Source organism: Engystomops pustulosus, chromosome 9 (genome assembly GCF_040894005.1).
Source record: "Engystomops pustulosus chromosome 9, aEngPut4.maternal, whole genome shotgun sequence".
Lineage (NCBI taxonomy): Eukaryota > Metazoa > Chordata > Amphibia > Anura > Leptodactylidae > Engystomops > Engystomops pustulosus.
This window is the reverse complement of record NC_092419.1, coordinates 5748679-5761775: the sequence shown is the minus strand read 5'-3', so window position 1 is coordinate 5761775 and position 13097 is coordinate 5748679. Positions and strand designations below refer to the sequence as shown.

Below are 13097 nucleotides of genomic sequence, written 5' to 3'. Positions count from 1 at the left end.
CCCTTTTAAAGGGATTTACTTGGAATAGAGGCAAACCCCATGAGCTGGTCAAAGGATTCAGCATCAATGCTGTTGCCTGTGCTGAGAATCAAGTCTATGGCCGGCGGTGACTGAGGATGCACAGGGGACCTTGTTTGCATTAAGTTCTGGTCCAATCTGGAGCGTTGGTCAATGGACGGCAGCCGGGATGTTGGAACCAGGAACGAGAGCAGGGAGAGGCTGGGTTCACATTAAGTTTTGTGCCAGACGTTGTAAGGACATGTCGGAGGGATTCCTGAAGTGCCCATTACAACATAAGGCACAGATGTATCTATCCCACTGTATGCTTATACGTTGCCCGAGGACCCCTCCTCTCCCCTAGTACTCACATAGAGGAGGACCCCATACACATTACATGGATCCTGCTGCAAGATTCTTCCATAACTATAATGGGGCACATTTACTTACCCGGTCCATTCGCGATCCTGCGGCGCATTTTCTGACGTTGATTCGGAGCTTGCAGGGATTGACTAAGATCGTGCGCTCGATATCCACCAGGTGTCGCTGCTGCGCCGAGGTCCGCCAGAGTTCACCTTCTTCTTCCTGGTGTATGTGAGTGCTGATTTTGCGGCACAATTTTTTTTTTTAATTCTGTGGTTTTTCCGAATCTGTCGGGTTTTCCGACAGCCACGCCCCCCGATTTCTGTTGCGTGAAATCCGGCGCCGATGCAGCACAATCCAATCGCGTGCGCCAAAATCCCGGGGCAATTCGGCGCAATTCGGGAAAGCCGAAAATGCGCGATTCGGACCCTTAGTAAATGAGCCCCAATGTGTATGTGCTCCAGAAATTAAATTAAAAATGAAATTTAATAAAACTGGAATAAATTTAAAAAATTTAAAAAACTATAGACCATCATACAAGATACAGATAAGATTGTAAATTGTAAATGCAGTTTGGTAGGTTTTGGTGATCTGGGTTCAGCTGATTACAGCACAGTAGATGTGCGCCACCTAGTGGTCAGTTTTTATTTCTGCATCTTATGATAGTTACCGGCTGCTGCAATGTGGTTTCGAACCGCATGCATTAACGACAGGTGTGAACGCACCCTTAGAATATGCACAAGTTATGAAACAAGTTTAAACACTGCTATTATTCATGTTAGGAAATATTCACATGAGACTGCACAATGACCTTGACTTATAGGAAATCGTGTGTTGTTCTCTAGTTTTGATCTCCGGTGTATATACTTTCTCTGACCATCTAAGAATCCCTTATAATAATAATCTTTATATAGCGCCATCATATTCCGTAGCGCTTCACACATCACAGGGGATAATCTGTCTGCATTGATATTGGATTAGTTATCACTATGTTGGGTTGGCTGTAAAAGTTTTACGTAGCGATACTGCGGCGTCTACCGTGAATGGACGGCTCCTGTGCGCACCAAGGTCGTGCCAGTGATTTATCACCTTCCAACACACACATGTATCTAAGATTACTACAAAGGAAACAATCAGAAGGCAAACACTTCTATATCATTATCAGTGAAACTAATTATTTTCCAGTACAATAGATGCCAAATGAGGTCACCAAACACAGCGCTATCACATGACGCCTGCGAGAAGTAGTGAAAGGGCTGCCCGCTATACACCCGAGCGTGGTCACACAGCGTTAGGACCTCTTCTTACTTCCAATTAGTCATTATCGTATGAGCCAGGAGAAAACTACAACTCCCAGCATGCCCTGAGGGCGATGCCACATGTCACATTTTTGGACAGTTTTAAAGCATGCTTTTTTGTACCGTTTACCGTGCCTTTGGCTGCTTTTAACCTACCTAATATACTCGGTACAAAAAATGTGCTGAAAAACCTTAACTTAACTTATACTGGAGTCAAGAAAAAAACAAAAAGTGTATCCATTGTGGCTCCGGCATCAGCTCCGCGTCCCTGCGGTCCGTCACAGGCATCGTGATGTAAGCCGGCACGCGCACACACTATAATGTCAGCAAGCGTCTGACATCACGATGTCTGTGACGGAGCGCAGGGACACGGAGCTGATGCCAGAGCCACAATGGATAAAGAGGACCTGCCAGGGGGTTAGGAGGCGGAACGTGAGTACATTTTTTTTTTCCTACAAGCATTAAATTAGAGCTGGGGCTAAAAACTATATAGTGGGCGGGAGGGGTGACTGGCAGGCTATATACTACTGGGGGCTGGCAGGCTGTATACTACGGGGGCTGGCAGGCTGTATACTACAGGGGGCTGGCAGGCTGTATACTACAGGGGGCTGGCAGGCTGTATACTACTGGGGGCTGGCAGGCTGTATACTACGGGGGCTGGCAGGCTATATACTACTGGGGGCTGGCAGGCTGTATACTACAGGGGGCTGGGCAGGCTGTATACTACAGGGGGCTGGCAGGCTGTATACTACAGGGGGCTGGCAGGCTGTATACTACTGGGGGCTGGCAGGCTGTATACTACGGGGGCTGGCAGGCTATATACTACTGGGGGCTGGCAGGCTATATACTACAGGGACTGGCAGGCTATATACTAAAATTAGGGGTCTCAGCTTATACTCAAGTATATACGGACTTTATCTTTCAAGATAAACAGCTTCAAAGCAGCCAAACGCATGGTAAACTGACAAAAACGGATGCATATTTAAACAGACTGAAAACGCATGCTTAAAACGGTCCAAAAATGGGACGTGTGGCAGCACCCTGAGGATGGAAACTGGGTACCACAACTCAAAGTGCATGAAAACATTAGCCCTGTGATGGGGGGTGAATATCATTAGTGATATCAGATCCATGTGTAAGTGTTTACCCTGCTGTGTGACGACCTTGGGCGACTCTTACCATGGATTTCCCTTCCAGAATAGTAACCGGACACTGGAGCTACAAAGGATACGTCGTCCGAAATAGGAAAAATGTAACGTTATGTGCTTGATACAGACTATCATGTTTACTGAGCCGCCCGTGCCGGAGTCTCCATCCCATCCATATGGGAAAACACACAAGTATTCACACCCCCCTCCTCCCTCTGCACAGGACAGGTGTTTATTCCAAGCATCACTTCCTACACCTGCCAACTGGCCCCGAGCTCCCTCCGCAGCAGCACAGACTCCGGTGACCCGCAGGAGAGGAGCGGGCGACCCAGACACAGGGGCGAGACGTCAGTGCAAGAGGTAACCTTATGTTGCAATGAGCTACATCCTCCTAAAATACTAATTAGGCATGGGCAAGACTTTTTCATTTGCCCATAGACTTTGGACTTGTTTTTTGCAGGAGGACATGTGTTTATTCAGTTGTGGCATATAATTCCTACTGATTATGGGTTAAAGCAAAATAAAAGAACATCCTTTAAAGGAAATATACTATTTGTTTTTATGCATTGTGAACCAAACATACCTTGAAAATACTGTAGTGACACTGACACAGAAAAATATCTTGTTTAATCCCTGATCTGAGTGGTTTTTCTCAAAATTATAAAATTCAGGACCTTGGGAAAGCTGGGTGCAGACTGGCTGCTGTGTTTTAGTGAGCTTCTTGAACTGTCCAGATAGGACTAATCAACCTGAGCTGGATGACACATACACAGCAGCCAGGGGATGGTGCAGCGATTGATTACTTCTGTCTGTCAGGGACAACACAATGATTACATCATTCTCTAAATCAGCGCATAATTAGGGTAAGAGAAGAGCACCGGGCCAGCCACAGGAGTGACAGAGCCTCATTATCATAATGTTACAGTTGTTTCTCAGCAAAACCACTCAGCACAGGGATTAAACAAGATATGTTTCTGCATCAGTGTAGCTACAGCAGTCTCCAGGTATGTTTGCTTCATAATGCATCAAATCACATGGCAGATTTCCTTTAATAAGAGAAAATAAAAATGTCAAGAGGTATAAGGAAGCCACCGGTGGCCTTATTTTTTGTTGGATGGCATGTAGTTTTTATCTGTACCATTTTTAAATACATTGGGAAATTTTTTGTAATCTTTTTTTTTTTATTACAGGTATTGAGGAAAAATCTATTTTGTCACTGTTTTTACTACTTTTCTTTTTTATTAGAGTTTACCATGCAGTTAAAGGGAAACTGTCACTAAACTGACCCATACTGACTAGACATATCTTTGAAAACTGCAAAAATTAAAAAAAAAATCATACAGCAGTACAACCATCCCTATATTTCCCACACCTGACAAGTTCCACAGTCCGTTTATAAAGTAGACATCTATGAGGATGACCCCATGTGAGTCCTGTCATCGTCGTCCCTCTGGGATGTGTCTGGTATATTCATGTCCTTCCAGCTCATTCCCCCTGCTGAAGAGAATTCCCGAAGGAGGGGTGAGCCGAGTCACATATAGCCTCTGTCTCTCTCAACCCCCTAATTCACCTCTCCCTCAGGTCTTCATGAATCTGGCGCCCCCTGCAATGCTCTGGCAGTGTGCAACATTTTTTTTTTGGTGCGCTTTGTTCATGCTGCAGAATTGTGGCGCACATCAATAATAAATGTGGTGTAAACTCTCACTATTCGCTAACACGCCCCTTTAGGTGCACAGATTTTCGGTCTTGTCAGACCCAGTGCAGCCGCGACACAAAACTGGCACAGAAACCTTATAAATACATGTGCAGTTTGTGCAAACACTTTAATAAGTGTGGGACATTGTGTATAAAATCAAGTGTGGAATGAGATAAATTAATTCTGTGCAAAAAGTAAAAAAAATTTTTAAAAAAAGTGCAAAAAAATAAAATAATTGTACAATGAACATGTGTGCAATGTAATAATTGAATTGCACGTGGATATGCCATCCATAGGCCATGGGCAGGCTATTAGAGATTAGTATCCATGGGCTAAGTGTCTCTATGAGACTGTATAATGGCACCCAAATGACGCCCTCTGATGAAGTCACAGGGGGCACCCAACGGATATTCAAGATGGTAGCACCCACTGGAAGCACTGCTAGGTGCCGCTGTTGGGTTTGACCGCGGCACTCAACAGGTTAACTGCCGTGCAGTTACAGCTGGGTGTCAGCTGTAATATGCAGCTGACACTCGCTGTGTATGGAGAGAGCTCAGCCTGTTAGCTCTCTCCATACAACCCCTGCAGCACCACAATGTTATAGTACATTGTGGTGCACAAGGGAGTTAAAGGAGTTTTCCCACGAAGACAAGTTAGGCTCTATCCACAGGATAGGGCCTAACTTGCTGATCAGTAGGGTCTCGGTGATGAGACCCCCCAGATTATGAAAACAAGGGGTTCAATGGGGTCCCACGTACCTCCGTACCATATGGAGTGACGAGGGGTCAGACGGAGGTACGTGGGATCCCATCGGAGCCCTCGTTATCGCTATCTGTGGGAGTCTCATCACTGAGACCCCAACTGATCACCAAGTTAGGCCCTATCCTGTGGAAACCCCTTGTAAATCATCTCCTTTTATTAAAACTGTAAAATGTAAAAATAAACAAATCAAACCATAAACATGTTCGGAAACACTGCGTCCCAAAATGTCCGATTTATCAAAACATAATCACCATTATTCCCGGAGGTGAACCCCATAACTTTTGTAGAAAAAGTTAGAATTTTTAAAAATCTGTTAAACCCTAATAAAATATATTCGGTATCTGACTCAGAGAAATAAGAGGACGTGTCATTTGGAATGAATGGTGGAAAAAAAAAAAGTGCCCACTGAAAACGGCGTAAATTTAGTTTTTTCGCCAGTTTCGGCACATTTTTTCCTCGCTTCCCAGTACATGGCATGAAATCTAAAATAATGACACTAGGAAATCCAATTTGTTACAAGTAATACAAGGCCTCTTACAGCTTGTGTAATAAAAAGTTATGGATTTTTAATGATGGGGAGTTACAAATGGAAACGCAAAAAAAGCGAAAATGGGCTGGTCATTAAAGGGTTACAGCACAACAACTACCTAATGATATATCTACCTCATCGACTTGGAGGCTTCTCTCCAGTTAGAAGCTGAGATCATCTGTAATATAAGATGGGCCCGTCCAAACACACATGAAATAGTCCAAAATAATGGCTAGTTTAGGTTCCCCATTATGCCCATCCCTGGACATGTGTGTAGGAGGAATGCACCGGAGCGTTCAAGAACTTGACATTAGTGATAAAAATAAACCCCTAACCCAAACAAGAAGATCCTGACGGCTCCATCGCTGCGGTGCACAAATGTCTCCAGATCACTTGTACAACGTGCACTATATTCAGACCACCCCCTCCATGGTTACTAGATGGGGGAAGACGTAAGAAGAGCCACTCTCCTACTATAGCTGCTGGGATGTATGTAGGGATAACCCGCAGCAATGTAAACATATCCCATCCATGTGCTGCAGAGGTAGGACACTCCATAACATCCATTAAAGTGGAATATAGAATACGTGTGGCAAGCAGAAATAGAATGTAACAGGCTCCAACCAAATATTAAAGGGTTAAATCATTAAACTTCTAGGCCCCTCAGGCAGGGTATGAAATATAGAATTCTAGAATTCCCACTTTTTGTGAAATTTTGTCCATTTACCTATAAAAATGTCCCCCAAACTCATGGAAAATTAAGCAGAGAAAAGTCATTTGTTGCCTGAGATGAGTCAAGTTAAGAGGCTGTAAGAGGAGATCACTTCAGAAAACCCCATGTTTTCTTCTATAGCACAAAAAACAGGGGGGGGGGGATTTATTAAGGCCGGCATTTTAACAGCCAGTCTTAAAATTCCTACAGCCGGCCCATATCTACTAAGAGGTTTTCGCCTTTTAGTAGATTCAGTCTCAATCTCTGCCAGGTCAGATCTGCATAGAGCAGGCGTCAAATCTGCATTTGATTTGGCTTAGATTTTTGCTATAGTTCATGCCCAGTAATAAAGACAGTTACAAAATGTGGGAATTGGATTTTAATCTACAGCTCACACTTCCAATTATGTTTTTAACTTTCTGTATCTCCATCTATGTTGATAGCAGAGCCACAAGCCTGATGTGATCAGAAAGATGAGATTGTTAGTTTAATATGGTATAGAAACAATGTTTCTAGGTACTATAGCACCGAAGATAGGGGGTGTCTGAAATGACATTCCCCCCCGCAGGAAATTTTACTCATCTCATGCAAAATATAGCTCTTCTCTGCTCCTTACCAGATGACTTTGGAGAGGATTTGTTTTAGGTAGACTGGGAGATTCCACATAAAAGAAGGAATTCTAGAAAGGACGTTTCATCCCCAACCTCCAAATAATTACAAACATATAGAAATGTTGCAGCCATGTTATTGTGTTGCTAAAAATGCATCCAAAATACAAAAAAAACTGACACTTTGCAGTGTTAAAAAATGTAATTCAGCTCCTTTAAAGACTCTATTGTTCATATGTAGAAATATATTCCCTGCCCACACACATGAGATTGGGAAGGATTGGACGTACAGGAAGTCCCCGGGTTACGTACAACATAGGTTCTTTAGGTTTGTTCTTAAGTTGAATTTGTATGCAAGTCGGAACTGTATAGTTTATAATTGTAGGCAATTTTTTTTTGTCCCAGTGACAATTAGATTTTCAAAATTTTTTGCTGTAACGGGAACAAGGATTATCAATTAAATGTCATTACAGACACCTTACAGCTAGGGTCTAAAATAAAGCATCCAGAGATCTTCATTGGGCAGTGAGCTCCGTCTGTAACTAGGGGTCCTTAAGTTGCGATCCCGGATTTATCATCTTATTTCATAGCAGCACAGTGGCAAAACTTATTAGATCACGATATATACATGATAAAACACATATTAGCGGAAAATTACAAAATTTTTAGGGGTTTATGATATTTGGTCACTATTAGAAACAGGGTTTTTTTTGAATAAAGAATTGAAAACACCGTTTCCTATGCTAAGGCTAACACAATGGATATGGGAAAGGACTAAGGATAAAATACACTACAAGGGCTATATGGACACAACACCCTTATGGGGATTCACAAATAAGAATTTAAAACTAGAAGAGTATTCTAAGTTTTGGATAGGGAAAGGGGTATGGTTTCATAGTCAAATATTGAAGCAAGGAGTACTAAAACCTTTTGAGGATCTGGCTGTAGAGTTCAACCTGCACACAAGAGATTGGTACCCTTGTATGCAACTTAAGAATGCTTATAAAGAGTTTGTTAAAGGAAACCTACCACTTGTAGTAGCAGGTTTCCAATGGCAATACCGGGCACCAGCTCAGGGTGAGCTCAGGGTGAGCTGGTGAGCTGGTGCCGGAGCTTATTTTAGTTAGTGTTTTAAACCGCGGTATCGCGGTTTAAAACACTTTTTAAACGTTATAGCTGGCGCAGGCAGGTACGCGCTCGGTGCTTACCGTGCACACGGCTCTCATTCACTTCCTATGTAGCCGCGTGCACGGTAAGCGCCGAGCGCGTACCTGCCTGCGCCGGCTATAACGTTTAAAAAGTGTTTTAAACTGCGATACCGCGGTTTAAAACACTAACTAAAATAAGCTCCGGCACCAGCTCACCCTGAGCTGGTGCCCGGTATTGCCATTGGAAACCTGCCACTACAAGTGGTAGGTTTCCTTTAAGAGGGAAAAACTCACCTTGGAAGATCACCCATTAAAGCCATTTATAAACTACGAAGTAGCTAGAAAAGGTCTAATGGCGCGTGTATACAAACGACTCACGGAAAATCGAACGCTGCCTCCGGTTAAAGAGAGATATATACAATGGAAGAAAGAGATCCCCGAACTATCCAAGGAAACATGGGTAGATGCTCTGGCAATGGTCAAAACTAGTACTAAAAACATGTCACATATAATCTCCCAGATATTTATAATATATGGTGTCCATTATACGCCAAAACGGCTGAACCAATTTAAGAAAAATAAAGAGGAAAAGGGCCCAAAATGTAATTTGATCGACGCAGAACTGGTACACATGCTCTGGCGATGCCCGAAGCTTCATATATATTGGGTTAAAGTCATAAGTAGACTAGAGACAACATTTAACTGTAATATCCCAATAAAAGATCTTAGGATCAAAAATGGGTGTGATAGGCTCAGTGGGGGCGGTGATGTACGTAATGAAGGGCTTATTGCTGGCAAGGAAAGCAATCCTATTCAAATGGAAAAGTAAAGGAGCTCCGAGTCTGCAGGAGTGGGAAGGCAGAATGGACCTACTCTTATACGCAGAACAACAGGAGGGAATAGGAAAAAATATAGAGGCCGAAAAGATAAGGAAACTCTGGTTTGAAAGATCAAGTCCAGAATAGAATAAAGTAGAAATAATGCTCACATCACAAGAAATGTTTCCCAATTGTATATGCTCTTTGTAGGCAGTTTATCGACAACCACTCGGGGAGGGCTGGGGTGGGTATCTATAAGGAATAAAATGTTAAATTATATATGACTGTAATTATAAATTATGTAACCAAGAGTATTTTTTATATGACTGCATATTGTATGTTAAGATAATTTTGCAAATAAAAATATTTATTTAAAAAAAAAAAAAAAAAAGTAGGGGACCGCCTGTACTGGATATCAAAAGGCTTGACTGTTCCTAGAAAGTGTCAGATGGGGGGGAATTTTCTGCATATTCCTCTTTCCTGGATAAAAACACATGCACACTCAGACAAATGTCTATGTATATGGGGGTAGGGGAAAGGAAGAGCTGTGGCCTATTACATTTCCTAAGAATGAAAAAAATAAATAAAGGGGGTTCCAAAAGTGACCTGTCAGCAGCTTATTGTCCTAAGTGTGGGAAGTGATATCCCAAGAAACAAGCAAATAACAAATAATGGAGGAACAAGAAAGCCCCTCCAATATATTTATAGAGAGACGGAGATTGGATCCCTATATAAATACAATGTGCCTATGCTGGTACTTATAGTTCTCCATAGATCTGCTCCTCCTTTGGCAGGTTATTTGCATAGTGACTTGTATCTTTGCCTATAGTGAGGGAGAGCCTAGCTGTGACTATAGGTCCCTTATCCGTCACCATGGGACTCACCTCAGTCCCCTGGCAGCAGCACATGTGAGTGTGACTATGCTCTGCCTACTACACCATGCTCTTATCTCCAGCGATAAAACAGCTATAAATGTCTTACACACGCTCAGGATGATTGAGGAAAAACACTACAGAGTAAACAATCCCTGGACGGCGGGCGGGTGACTACACGGGGCAGTGATAAGGTGTCCTGCACATAGGCAGGTGCGCTGCTTATACACATCATAGGAGGCTGCACCACACAACAACAGCTGTGCCCAGCCCGGGGGGTATGCCAGCGTGCCACTCACCGCCACCAACACAGCGTGTAAACATCCACCGTAAGCAGCCGGCACATGCACGGGTAGTAATTATGTCTTCTCAATCACATGAGTAATTTGGAAGTGACTTACCATCCATGACCTCCACAGGTAAAGGGACTCTATCACCAGATTTTGCCCCATTATACTTTGTGCCCCCTAAAATCTTTCTTTTATGTGAAATTTCTACCAAAGTCATGTGAAAATTTGATAATTTTTCCTGAGATGAGCCAAGTTTATAGGCTGCAGGGGAAGCGCCACTTCAGACGTCTCTATCTTTGGTTCTGTAGAACCTAGAAACATCATCTTTCAGATTGCAACAGGATTGTGGTTCTGTGCGCTACAGAACCAGATATACAGGCAGTTAAAGGGGTTTTTTTCCACAAAACAAGTTAGGCCCTATCCACAGGATGGGGTCTTATATGCTGATCGGTGGACATCTCAGGGATGGGACCCCCACAGATCACGAGAACGGGGGTTTATATCCCCTATTTGGAACCCTCATCGTTGCCCAAGATGACTGGCCCAGGCGGATGCGCATGGCTGGACTGTCCCGTTCATCTCTATGGAGCTGACGGAGATTGCCAACCCAAGTCGGACCCCCGTTGTGGGGGTCCCATCACTGAGACCTCCTCCAATCAGCAATTTAGACCCCAGCCTGTGGATAGGGCGTAACTTGTTTTGTGGGAAAACCTCTTTAGAGACATAGATAGGAACTGGATTTTTATCTGCAACTCACATCACCAACTATGTGTTGAATTGTCTGGCTGTATCTCCAGTTCTGTAGCTCCCAGAACCACAAGCCTTATGCAATCTAAAAGATGAGATTTGTAGTAAATATCCCCTCCACAAATGATAAAGTAGGTCCTTTTCCTGCCCATATTGTGGCATGGCCAACCAGCTCCTATGGAGTTGGTAGGGGTGAGCAACGCTACAACATACATTAACGTCTGTTAATAATAATAATAATTCTTTATTTATATATCGCACACAGATTACGCAGCGCTGCACAAAGCATGTCAAATTGGTCGCTTTCCCCCTGGGGCTCACAATCTAAACAACCTATTAGTATGTTTTGGAGGAAACTCATGAAAACACGGAGAGAACATACAAACTCTTTGCAGATGTTGACCTGGTTGGTACATGAAACCAGGACCCCCGTGCTGCAAGGCAGAAGTGCTACCCACTCAGCCACCTTGCCGCCCATAAGCTAAACGTAATCAGCTGTCCCTACCTATTTCCCTATTCTACCCTGGACTATTTGCATCAGTCTGGCATCTGTTTTTCTCAAATCCTCATAAACCATATGAGGCTCTACTCAACATAAGTTGGACAAGCTTTACTTTTTAACTTATTGGTTGCACGATCTGCTAAATGAATGATCATTGAAGGGCATTGCGTTTAGTGCAACTCTGTGCCGTCCAATCAAAAAGCATGGACGCGCGCATCTGCCCTAAGAGATGTACCGAGTATGTCCGTGCACACGTGTGCGGCACCGCATCGCTCCGTGTCGCCGTCTATAGGGGGCGTATGTAAAGCCTCAAGCTTGTGGCCGTCCATGCGTCCCCCATACGGTCGTGTGAATTCGGACGCAAACTAACATACATAAAACCTACCAGTTTCTTAGCTGTTTTGCCTTACCTCTTGCTCCATCGTTGTACACATCTATCTAACATCTGTTTCTGATATATTTTCTCTACAAACCTCCCACAATTCTACTTTCCATGAGTTTTCCTGAAAAACAAAAGTTTGGTAACAAAAAGTTAGCACTGGGTTTGCCCCCCTAGCAATCATTAGCCCCCAACCCCCCTGTTCTGTTGCATGAAGACATAGCAGGGGATTTCTCATGGCTGTAATTGTGACTTTTCCTCCCTTCAGGCGTTTTGACCGCGTTTTTGGCCCGTTCGTAAGCAGTCCGTCAAAAATCACATCCTTTTTTTTGACAGGTTTGACCAAGAATGCATGCGTTTTTTGACAGACTGCTTTGAAACGCATATACAACAGCTGATGAGAGGTGATTTGCCTAATTTGCATGCGTTAACATCGCGTTTACGATGCGTTTTGTAAACGGAAATGTTAACAGTATGTAATTAGGCAAATAACCCCACCTCAGCTGTTGTATATGCGTTTCAAACGCAATGAAAACGCAGGTCAAAACGCAACGTGTGAACGCGCTCGCTCTAAGGGTGATGGCAGACGTGCCGTTTTGTCTGCGTTTGAAGACACATACGCAGACAAAGCCGCACCCACCGGGACGGGCCGTGGCCCGTTCACATAGGCGTTTCTATGGAAACGCCTGCGATCGGGAACGAGCCGCCGGTGTTTTGCTTTAATTTAATACGAAACACCAGCGGCTCGTTCCCGATCGCAGACGTTTCCATAGAAAAAAGAAACTGCGCACAAAAGCGATGAATATAAACATGAATGACATCTAATATATAAAATAAACATCGTAACTCATCCTAAAGATCCCCCAATACGAATACCAAAACAACATGAAACAACATAAATACAGAGGGCGCGTTCACACGTTCCGCTAGCGGCGCGTTCATAACACGCCTTGGCCCGATCACATATGCATTTCCTAGGAAACACATGCAATCGATAACCCGATCGCATGCGTTTCTCTGGAAACACGACACTAGCGGAACGTGTGACCGCGGCCTGAGGGCGCATTCACACGATGCGTTGCGTCACGTTTTTTGATGTGTTTCTGACATATTCAAAAGGTTTCAGCCTTGATCACATGTTGAAGTAACATCGCGTTTTGGCAAATGCAATGGAAACGCAATGTGATCAAGGTTGAAGCCTTTGGGCGCCTTCCCACGTGCCATTTTC

At 43.6% G+C, this 13097-nt stretch overlaps 1 long non-coding RNA gene across 1 annotated transcript in view; it reads right to left on the bottom strand.

Annotated features, from left to right (window-relative positions):
* Positions 1 to 13097, bottom strand: part of LOC140076634 (uncharacterized) — a 161658-nt gene that overhangs the window by 147854 nt on the left and 707 nt on the right. The window contains exon 2 of the long non-coding RNA XR_011849630.1: positions 11901 to 11993. This is a non-coding gene — a long non-coding RNA (uncharacterized lncRNA). The remainder of the gene's footprint in view (positions 1 to 11900; positions 11994 to 13097) is intronic.